We start from the raw sequence: 10,354 nt of genomic DNA, 5'->3' as shown, positions 1-10,354 counted from the left end.
ATGTAAATATTGATATGAGACTGCAAAGCTTTATGTCCAGAGCTGTTCATGCCAGTGGGGTTTCGTTGCTGCACCCACTGTGGCTACATGACTCCTGTTGAAGTCTTGTGTGTGCAAAGATGATTTGGACTCTGAAATAAAAAGAGTTAGTGAAGTGTCTTTTTCAGAGCTCGAGTGTCTGCTTGCTTTGATTGCATTGTATTGCCTCTTGATCATGTCCTTTGTGTGACTTTTGTAGTCCTGGCACGTTAGAAATGAATTTATAACCTCATATTAGTGTTTAATCACTTAGAAAGGAAGGAACAACATGTTGGAGGCTGGGCTTTGCTTGGCTTCAGGGAGGACCATGCAAACACAGGGTTTTTAGGTAACCTGTAACTTGAGGAGGCTGTTTAGATGTTGTATGCTTCAGTGGACAGCAAATCAGATGTCTGGTGGGAGAATCCACTCTATGTAGTGCAGTAAAGGAAATCTGTTGGAATTGTTTCTTTGAAACATTGCCATTTAATGTGTTTTCCAGTGACATGGAAAGTTTTACGTCACTGCTGGGCTTTATGATGTGTTACTTTTGATGCTTTGTTAACTAAAGTAGAGCTTATATGGTACAAATGGAGATGCTGGTGGTGCTGGAAGTGGTTTTCCATAGAGATTAAACTCGGTACTCTTAATGCAATCAGTCCAAATGCAGCCCTCTGGTACTTCAAATTGTAATGCTGTTATGCTCCCCCATCACTTGTTCTCATTCCCTGTGTATTCTCCTGTGTCAGTTAGATGGTGAATCGTGCTTTTGATGACAGTTTTCTACTCAAGCAAGCCCTTCATAAACTTCTGTGTGTACTTCTTTGGCTTCACATGAGGCTGAACCCAAAAGATACAGCTAGACTGAGGAGGAGCCATGGCGAGCAGACAGTACTTTAGGAACGCCAAAAGCTTTGTGGATGGTGGTGCTGGTGAGCAGAGCGTTGTGTCAGGCTTGATCAGTGTTACAGAAGTTCAATCAAAACCCATTGTCCCCTGCATCAGGGTGCATGCGAAGCCTGGCAGCTTGTGTTCTTGTAGCATGGCATAAATGGATGATTGCCTGAGCGAGGTGAACATTGCTTCTGCGGGACTGACAGCCCCAGTTAGTGAGAGCACTTCAGGATGATCAAATACTGACCTACCTTTATCCCGAGCAGATCGATTTTGGCTCGCACGACTGCAGCTTGTGGGTTACAGCTGGGCATTAACCAGCAGAAGCTGTTTGCTCAGCTCCAGCGTGTTTGTGGAGCAGCAGAGGCACCCTGTGGCCAGAGAGGTTAATCCAGAGTGAAAGCTTTGTGGCTTTGCCAAGGGTCTTTCCTCTGCTTCTGTGTCCTTTAGGAGCCCGAATGAAATGGTTACTCTGCATTGGTGTGTGCTGCACTACCTGCTTTAAAAACCTCATTAAAACTTGGGAGCACTGAAGTATAAAGTTCCTTTCAAAACAAGCCAGTTATTGACAAGCGGCGACAGGGAGAGCTTGAATGTAATTACATGCAGATCTTTCAAGATGCTGGTGATGTTCCAGGAAAGCGTTGGATGTGATCAGGACAGAATTAACTGAAGTACAAACTGCAAAGAGAACCTGAAAATGTTGCACAGCCCACTGCATGCGGGGGTATAAATAGCCAAGCTGTGCGTAAGAAGTCTCTGAACCTCACCCTTACTGCTGCAGGCTGGAGCAGAGACTGCTTTTTAGCTTAGACAAGACTATATGCCTCTACCTTGTACTATAAGGTGACTTTGTGTATGGATTTAACACCTCTGCACTCTAGTAGCTGATCTCTAAATTATTAACTTGTAAATAAGGGTATTGCAAAGAAAGGAGCAAGGAGGGGACTCTTCATGGTGACTGGGGCCTTTAAAGCCAAAGTTAGAAGGTTCTGGTATGGTTTCTAAAGCTGTAGGTAGTCAGGGTGGGATAAACTTGTTACAGACAAGACTTTAGTTCTGATTTAACTTTTGAGATCTATGAGTTTGGTTCTTCACTGCACTGGCTTTCAGCATAGCTGCCCTTACAGTATTAATCAGTAGATTATCTCTTTGGAAAACTTTATTCTATATGCACATGTACAGTAATATTCTATATATGCAAAGTTGTTCCTATCAACTAATGTGTTCTTCCAGAGAAATAAAGCCCTTCTGATTAGATTTTGGGTCTCTGGGATTAGGCATAGTTGAGTTCCTTAATGTCTGTCTTATGCAGCCCCTGGTAGTAGCCATGAGGCAGAAGTCCTTAAGAGTTCTCCCCAAATGTCCTCTCTAAACAAGTAACTGCTCTCACAGTGTGACTCAACATGTTTTCATGTGGCAGGTGGCAGCAGAACCTACGTCTGTGATGGTGAAAATGAGATTACAGCCACCTTCTTGCCCTCTTTTATTTTGAGGATGCCATTAATACCGATCCTGTGGAGGCAAAGTGGTTGTTGAAATACAGTTTTTATCTTCTGGCTCTTTTAAAGGCGTAACATTTGTGACATTTATTCTTAAGCATATGTTCCTTTTGCTGAGTGTCATGAGGAAGGAGAGCATTGTCTTGGAAGAGTTTAGTTTGCCCTCTCTCTGCACAGCATCCTGTATGTGTAGTTTAGGTAGTCATATCCAGATGTAGACGTGAACATCAGGGATTTGGTGCTGTGTGTCCCAGGATGGCTCTGTGTGCACAGGTATGAGCTATCTCCAGGATCAGAACATTAATAGCAAAATGGCACTCTCCTTTTGGAACATCAGTCTGGGAAGACCCACTTGGAAAAGCTTTTCCTAAGGTATTTGCTGTGTGCAGTCACAACTGCGAGGGAAATGAGGAGACTTTCCTAAAGAGCATACTAAAGCTTCCCTTTGTGCAGCTTGTAGCAGAGCAGGGATGCAGTGCCAGGCTTCAGTTCTTGCTGAAACCTTTTGGTCACTGATGATAATAAAATGCCTGAAAATGTAATGACTCAAGGAGTCAGTAAGCAAATGAACTGGAGGCACCTATTGCAGGAGGGCAGGCTCTTTGCAGAGGGCTAGTGGCCAGCGATTGCGATGGCTTCATCTGTGTATTTAATCAGCAGCCACAAGTGTCAGGGTCTCCATGAGCTCTTCCTTCTTCCAAAGCAGGGGAATGACTCTGGAAGAGCGTTTTCCATAGGGCTCTGTGGGACAGCTGTTTCCTGCATCGTTTTCCTGATGTGTGCAAGTGTTTAGAAGGGAGTTTTCTTTGTCACAAGGTTTCAATGCTGATGGTGTGCTGCCGTGTGAGTGCTGCAGACAGCGGGTGAGAAAGAGCTGTGTTCTGACTTGAAACTTGTTTACTGCTCTTACTGTAAGGTAGATGAGCATTAATGCTGCTTGTTTCAAATGCAGGAGGGTGGCAGGTACCTGCAACTAGTAATCCTCTTGCTGCCTGCTGTAGTTCAGAACTGAGAAGGAAATATGTTTGTAGAGCATCTTGAGTGAAACCTCTAGTGCAAATTAGCTCAGTGCACCCTTAAACTACATCTCTATACATGCAGTAATGCTGTTGGTGTCATTCTGTGCTGCTTGTGGGGAAAATGGTGAAAAATCAACACATTTCCATTCATTTTTGAAGTAGAAAAATGTCTTGTGCAACCTTGAGCCCCAGTGTGCTTTGAATTCATAGTTGGCTGGCAGTGGAGGAATGTTTGGCTGTTGTCAAGTGAAGTCCTGACAGTAAAACCAACTCATGTATGTCTCTGGAAGTGCTTGTGTTGTTTTATAGCTGTACATACTACAGAAACAGAGGTGGGGTCAGTTGAGAAGATGAACATGATTGCTGTTCTCATAAGGGGGGAAGATTATGGAGACTCTGAATGCACTTGGCCAAGTTAATAAGTACATGTGATAATTTGGAGATGGGCCTTTTGTGAAAGGAGAGTTTAAGAGCGATTACATGATTTGTTCTTAATATAACTTGATAGTCATATGGAAGCTGTAAACAGTGTTGAAAGGTAAATGTACTGTCAGAAGCTTGTTAGTGTATCTAAATGCCTTTGGGTATGGTAGAGTTCATCGTATCCTTTCATGGGAAAGGTTAGGCTGGGAACGATTCAAGTTGTGGTCATAACTTACAGGCAAAATCTGTGTTTTACTGAAAGCCTCTATTATAATGAAAAGTTGGAGTGGAAAATGTAGGTTTACTGCACTGGAACCATGGCTCAGGGCTTGGACGAATTGACTCCAGATGCTTTTATCTGGAAGCCCTGGATCCAGATGCGGTTACAGAGGGGAAGCTGGTTAATGATGTGCTTATTGCCCTTGGAGAGTCCCATAAGAAAGCAGCACAGTTGATGCCAGCAGGTATGCTCTTGGCGTTTCTCAGAGGCTAAAGAACTGGATGGAGTTCTGGATTATCCACCTGTGCTTTGGCTCTATATGTGAACCTCAGAGGAGGACAGTGATTGTGTGGGTTGTCTGTGTCAGCAGCTATATATCGTAGGGCTAGAGGTCTGCAAGGCAGCATCTTCCCCAAGCAGAGATCCTCGAGGTAACATTGCTGCTGTCTCCTTTGCTTCCACCTATTTGAACTCCATTTGTTAGCAGTGAACTCCAGATACTTGCTGTGCCCCAAATTCAGTGCTCTGCTTCCAAATACCCACAGCCCCAGAGTTACTTACACTGCTGTCAGGGTATCAATTGAGCATCCCAAAGTCTTAATTTATACTTGGTGCAGACAGAGGTACATGATGCCTTGGCTTCCAGCTGTTTGCTGTGTGTCAGCACAGCTTTTGCTTACTACCTGGAGACTGTAAGTACTTGAGTGCTGTCAGAAATCACTTGACTCTGTTCAGCTCTAATGTGGCATCTCAGTTCATCCCTGGGAAAAGTGGTGTGAGTGAATAGCTCAAAACTGGCTCTACCAGGTTAGGTGTTTGGTTTTGCTCCTCATTTGTAAGGAGTAAGCTATCACTGGCATAGATGCTGGCCAGCATGATGGTCAAGGCATGGCCCCTTGGGTATTTTGACTTTCTCTTCCCTGTGTGACCGTTCTCTGCTGTTAAAATGCTATGTCCTCAGACTTCCCTAAGGTTGATGGAGTACCACTGAAGAATTAAAGGTTAGAGATTTGTGGTGGTTGTTGAGGCATCAGTTTCTCCATGTGGCATCATATCCCAGCTGCTTCCTTTGCAAAACTCCTTACTGCTGCCTCCGAAACAGGAAGGGGATGACAGCAACCCCAGGTTTCTGCCACTTGCTTTCACCATCCCAGGTCTTCTCTTAGTGAAGACGAACAGCTTATAGTTGGGGTGTTTGGGTTATTTCTGCAGTGTAGCAAAGGCAAAGGGAAGAGAAATAAGCTTGGGGATAATGCGGTGGCTCGTGGGAGCTGTGTTTAAGATGTGATGTCTTGTGGAAGGACTTGAAGATTTAACAAGTAGTTGTGCTCTTCAGAGGTTTTCATTCCAGCAAGCTGGATTCTTTGGCTCTTTCTCAAATGGAAGGGATGCAACACCAGGATCTAGTCCTGGAGCTTCACCTCGAGCTTTTGCCCTCTCCACCCCAAAGACACCAAAGAGAATAATACAAGTCCTTTTCCCTCCTCAGTCCCTTTGGTAACAGGGGTGACAAAGCCCGGTGGGTTTAACACTGCTCACACACAGTGGTGACCCTGCAGCACAAGCAGCTATCAGAGCAGGCCTTAAGAGACTGTTAAAGCCTTTTCTGATGAAAGCTGCCAGTGAGATTAAGGGAGATTAGCTGCTTTTTAATTACTGTGATGGTGGGGAGGCTGGACCCCAGCAGTGGCTCAGTGGTTGCAGTCTGCTCCATGTCCCAGATACCAAGAGAAAGGTTTTTCTCCCTAATGATGACAAAATACACTTTAAATATCCTGACTTTGTAACTGGCTCCCAAGGGATCCAGTCAATTATTTTGTGTTTCACTTAAATAGAAGAGTGTGAACGGGGTCTGCTTATTGAAGGAGGCTGAAAAGTGAATTCATCACCCCGAAACTCAGCTTCTAAAAGGGGCAAAAGGTTCTTATCAACCCTAGGTGCAAGGCTGTGAATTCACTGCGTATAGTCGGGTCTGAACAGCAGATGATGCTTCTACCTCTGCTTGCCCTGCAGTCAAAAGGTGACAGCTTGATTTCCTTCCCCAGGCAGTGTGGAGCCCTCCCGTACTTGAGAGGACTTTTATCTCTCCATGGAGGAGAGAACTCTTGTTGCTGAGTCATTTTCTCTTTCTCATCTGCCACTGTAATTGGGAAGGCAAAGGAGCAGCGGAGGCTGAGTTTTGCCTTCATCTCTCCCTCATCATTCCTCTCCTTCCTCCCGTCTCCCTCCCCTTGATGTGCAAAACCACTTTTCACTTCAGAAGCTGCTGTGCTGGGTAGTGGAAAAGAAAACAAGCCCCTTGTAGCTTGTTACTCTAGACTAAAGCTGTATTTTCTGCTGTGCCTTCCAGCTCACGCTCCTCCACAGCAGGAAATGAGGGGATGCTGGAGAGACCTTTAGGAAGAGGAAAGAGCTTAATTACACGAATAAACCCATTTGTAGGTGTTCTTGAGCCTTGGAGGCCCTGACCTGGCAGACCAGGGTAGAAAGTTGGAGCCTGTTGGCTTGTTTGCAGTTAATGGGAGATGATGACCCGTCCTGGTGGGCTGGGGTGATGTGCATCCTGTACATTTAGATGCTGCAATGCAACGTGCCTCATTTAGAGGCATTGAGCCTCAGCATTTTCCCTGTGAATATTCGACTTTGCCGAAGTAACTTCTCTTTCAGATGAGAGCATACACAGGGTTTGGGTAGCTTGTGGTTAAACACCAATATCTGGCTGGCTGGACACCATCACCTGGTTAGGGGTGGTTTTTCAAGCTGTTTCTATGAGCTGTTGCCTTTACTCTTACCATAACGCTGTATTGTGTGGTGTTTGTGTTGCGTGAGGACCTTTAATGTTCATTATCTCGTCCTCTACACCCTCATGTGGTCCCCAAAACCTGGTTTTCCCTATGTAGTGCTTGGAGTTGTGAGTGTCCACCCCTTGTCCACAGTTTGGCCTTTGTTTCCTGTTGTGGCATCCGACATGAAGCATCTCTCCAGCAATCCCACAGACCGGTGTCCGTCTGAATTCCCTTTGGTTTGTGTCCTGCAGTTGTTGTCTTGGGTACCTGCCCATGGGGATGCTGAACCGAGGGGTGCAGGAGAGGAGCAGCCATGGGGAGCACTGTGACCTGCACACAGGCCAGTCAAATACCGACTAGACCAGAGCCCATGGTGGTTACAGGCATCATTCCTGGGCTCTGGTGAGTCCCCATCCTGCCCTTTCCATTACAGATGATCTTTGCTCAGCGTGGAGTGGGGTATTTTCTTCCTTGGTACAAATCATCTCTGCTGGTTTCTGGGTCGATGTGTAAGCGCCATGCTGTACATAAAGGAATGAGTGATACAAGGAATATTCCAACTGTAGTTATGTTGTATGTAATGTACATAAGGAGAGAATGTATTTTGTTCATTTTTTTTTCTTAATAAAAATGTATATGCCAGCAGGGCTGTGTGAGATCCCTTCATCCTGACTGCTTGATGCATCCTTCGGGAAGAGCGCCTGGAAAGCTGCTCATGGAGAAGGACCTGGGGGTGCTGATGGAGCATGCTCCAGGCAGCCAAGAAGCCCCCAGCATCCTGGCCTGTATCAGCACCAGCAGGGCCAGGGCAGGGATTGTGCCCCTGCACTGGGCACTGGGGAGGCTGCACCTTGAATCCTGTGTTCAGCTCTGGGCCCCTCACTCCAAGAGAGGCATTGAGGTGCTGGAGCGGGGCCAGAGAAGGGCAGTGGAGCTGGTGCAGGGCCTGGAGCACACGTGTGATGGGGAAGGGCTGAGGCACCTGGGGGGTTCAGTGTGGAGAAGAGAAGGCTCAGGGGGGACCTGATGGCTCCCTCCAAGTGCCTGAGAGGAGGATGGAGCCAGGAGGGGCTGGGCTCTGCTCCCAAGGAACAAGGGATGGGACAAGAGGAAACGGCCTCAAGCTGCACCAGGGCAGGTTTAGATGGAGCTGAGGAACAATTCCTGCCCCAGAGGGTGCTCAGGCATTGGAACAGGCTGCCCAGGGCAGGGCTGCAGTCACCATCCCTGCAAGTGCTCACACAGCGTGGAGACGAGGCCTCAGTGCCATGGGTTAGTGGTGGCCTTGGCAGTGCTGGGGTAAGGTTGGACTGGATGAGCTTAAAGGGCTTTTCCAATGTGGTTGGTCCTGTGATTTTTAAGTCTGTGAAAGCCTTGTTAGAGGTGTTGTCAGCCAGGAGGTGGGTTATGCCTGAGTGGCTGTCACTGTTGCTGCTAGAGGAGCCTCCTGTGTCCCTCCATAGCACAGAACAGCTGAGAAAAAAAAACCCTGTTCCCTGCAATCATGGATGGGCTGGGGCAGTGTCCCATAAATCCAGCCTGTGCTGAGCAGCTGCAAGGACTTAATGAGGAGGAACACAGAACACAGGGTGGTGCAACCCATCAATCTTTAATCACAGACTGGTTTGTGCTGGAAGGGGCCTTAAAGCTCCTCCAGCTCCAACCCCTGCCACAGGCAGGGACACCTTCCACTAGAGCAGCTTGCTCCAAGCCCCTGTGTCCAACCTGGCCTTGAACACTGCCAGGGATGGGGCAGGCAGCCCTGGAATGTTGATATTTGAATCACATCATTTTTTTTTTCTTTCTTTTTCTACTTCCTTTGCGTAAGTGGGAACTTAACCTGGGTCCAAATGTTTTATTTTGGGCACTTAAAGGTCAATGGAGCTGCTGAACTGTCCACGCTGCTGCTGGAGGGGATCCTGCTCTTGCCCTTGGTGTCCCTCCTTCACCAGGGTCTTTTGGCTTAGGGGTTTGAGGTTTGATTCCCTCCTCTACAGCATGACCCAAGTGTAAGGAGGGGCTGCAGGCTAGGTTTGAGTAAGGATGAAGTTCAGAAACAAGGGCAAGATCCTTCCCTTCCCTCCATGGGCTTAAAGGCACCAGTAAATGAAGCAGATGCTCTGGTCATGGTGGGGCTGCTCTCACCCCCATCAAGTGAGCCTCCCACCCCTCTGAGCTTTCTGTGTTTTGAATTACGAGACGTTTTCCACCACTATCTTACTTCCTTCTGCATGGGAAATCACAGACAGGTTTGGGTTGGAAAGGGCCTTAAGCTCATCCAGTTCCACCCCCCTGCCATGGGCAGGGCTGCCTGATACCGTGTCATCCAGAGCACAAGTCCTTCCTGCATCTGAAGGACTGGGTTGGGTTTGCTCCTTTTCCTCCTGTGTTTTCCCCATATTCTTTGCTAGGAGAAGCCTGCAAGCCCCGTGCTGTGTTTCCGGAGCTCAAACCCCATCCAGTGGCAACACCTCCATCACTCAGCCAAGAAATGAACCTTTTACATAAGAACGTTTATTGACAGAAATACATGATGCTTTCAAAATATATTTGTAGGAAAATGCAAGAATAATCTCTACAATCCAGTTCCTCAGTGAATTCCAGTGTAAATCAGACTCCTGTCCCCGTGAGAGATGCTGCTATACAGTACGTAAGAGCTCTAGTATATGTGCAAGGTTCAACGGGTAGCCGCCTTTGGGAAGTAGGTTCTCCTTCTGCAGTCCCTTATGGATTATGTCTTCTCCTGTCTGTCTTCTGTAGGCAACAACAGTCCTGGGATCAACCTCATGGCACTGTGAGCGGGAGATAAATGGTGCTGAAGTATCGACGCGTTCCATGTGAATCTGAAGATAGAAAAGTCTCTTGCGAGGACGTCTGAGCTGCTTGTAAAGCTCCCACTGGGAGGTAAGAGCAAGCAGCTCTTTGTCCAACGTGTTGGGTGTTAAAGCTGGTTTGGGGGAGAGAAGAGGAGCGAGGGGGAGGGAGGAAGGAAATGCTGGGATAGGTTTGTTTTACCTGTTATTTTTGGTCTAAATGTTATGGCTACAGCCTATGACGGGAAGGATTAAGGCCAAAGATGCTCAATTACTGCATTTCCTACCTGTTTATGTCTCCTTTTTGATCCCAAAAGAGAATGTTCTCAACATAAAAAACATACTGGTTTTTTCTTTCTTTTTCTCATGGAAATAGTTCTTTAAATAGGGGGAAGGAAAACTCTACTATAAAATAGCAGTGGTTAAAAAATACGGTGTCTGGAAAAATAAATAAATGTACAATTCCCATTCAAATAGAAATCACTGAAAGCACTTGCTGAGCAGTCAACGTCTCCACTGGGCTCTGCAAGGAAAGATCTCAGCTTGCTTCACCTCAAGCCTTGTGAAGGTTTCTCGTGGCAAGTCTTTGGACCTGATTCATTAAAGCACTTTGGCATCTCTTTGCTGGGAAGGGGGATCTTTAGGCACGTGCCCAAACGCCACTGCCTGGAGATGCTCC

The sequence above is a fragment of the Pezoporus occidentalis genome, unplaced genomic scaffold, assembly GCF_034315485.1.
Source record: "Pezoporus occidentalis ecotype Australia unplaced genomic scaffold, CSIRO_AGI_Poc_V1 ctg251, whole genome shotgun sequence".
NCBI classification, from domain to species: Eukaryota; Metazoa; Chordata; class Aves; order Psittaciformes; family Psittacidae; genus Pezoporus; species Pezoporus occidentalis.
The sequence above is the reverse complement of the archived record's forward strand: the minus strand, read 5'-3'. Positions refer to the sequence as shown.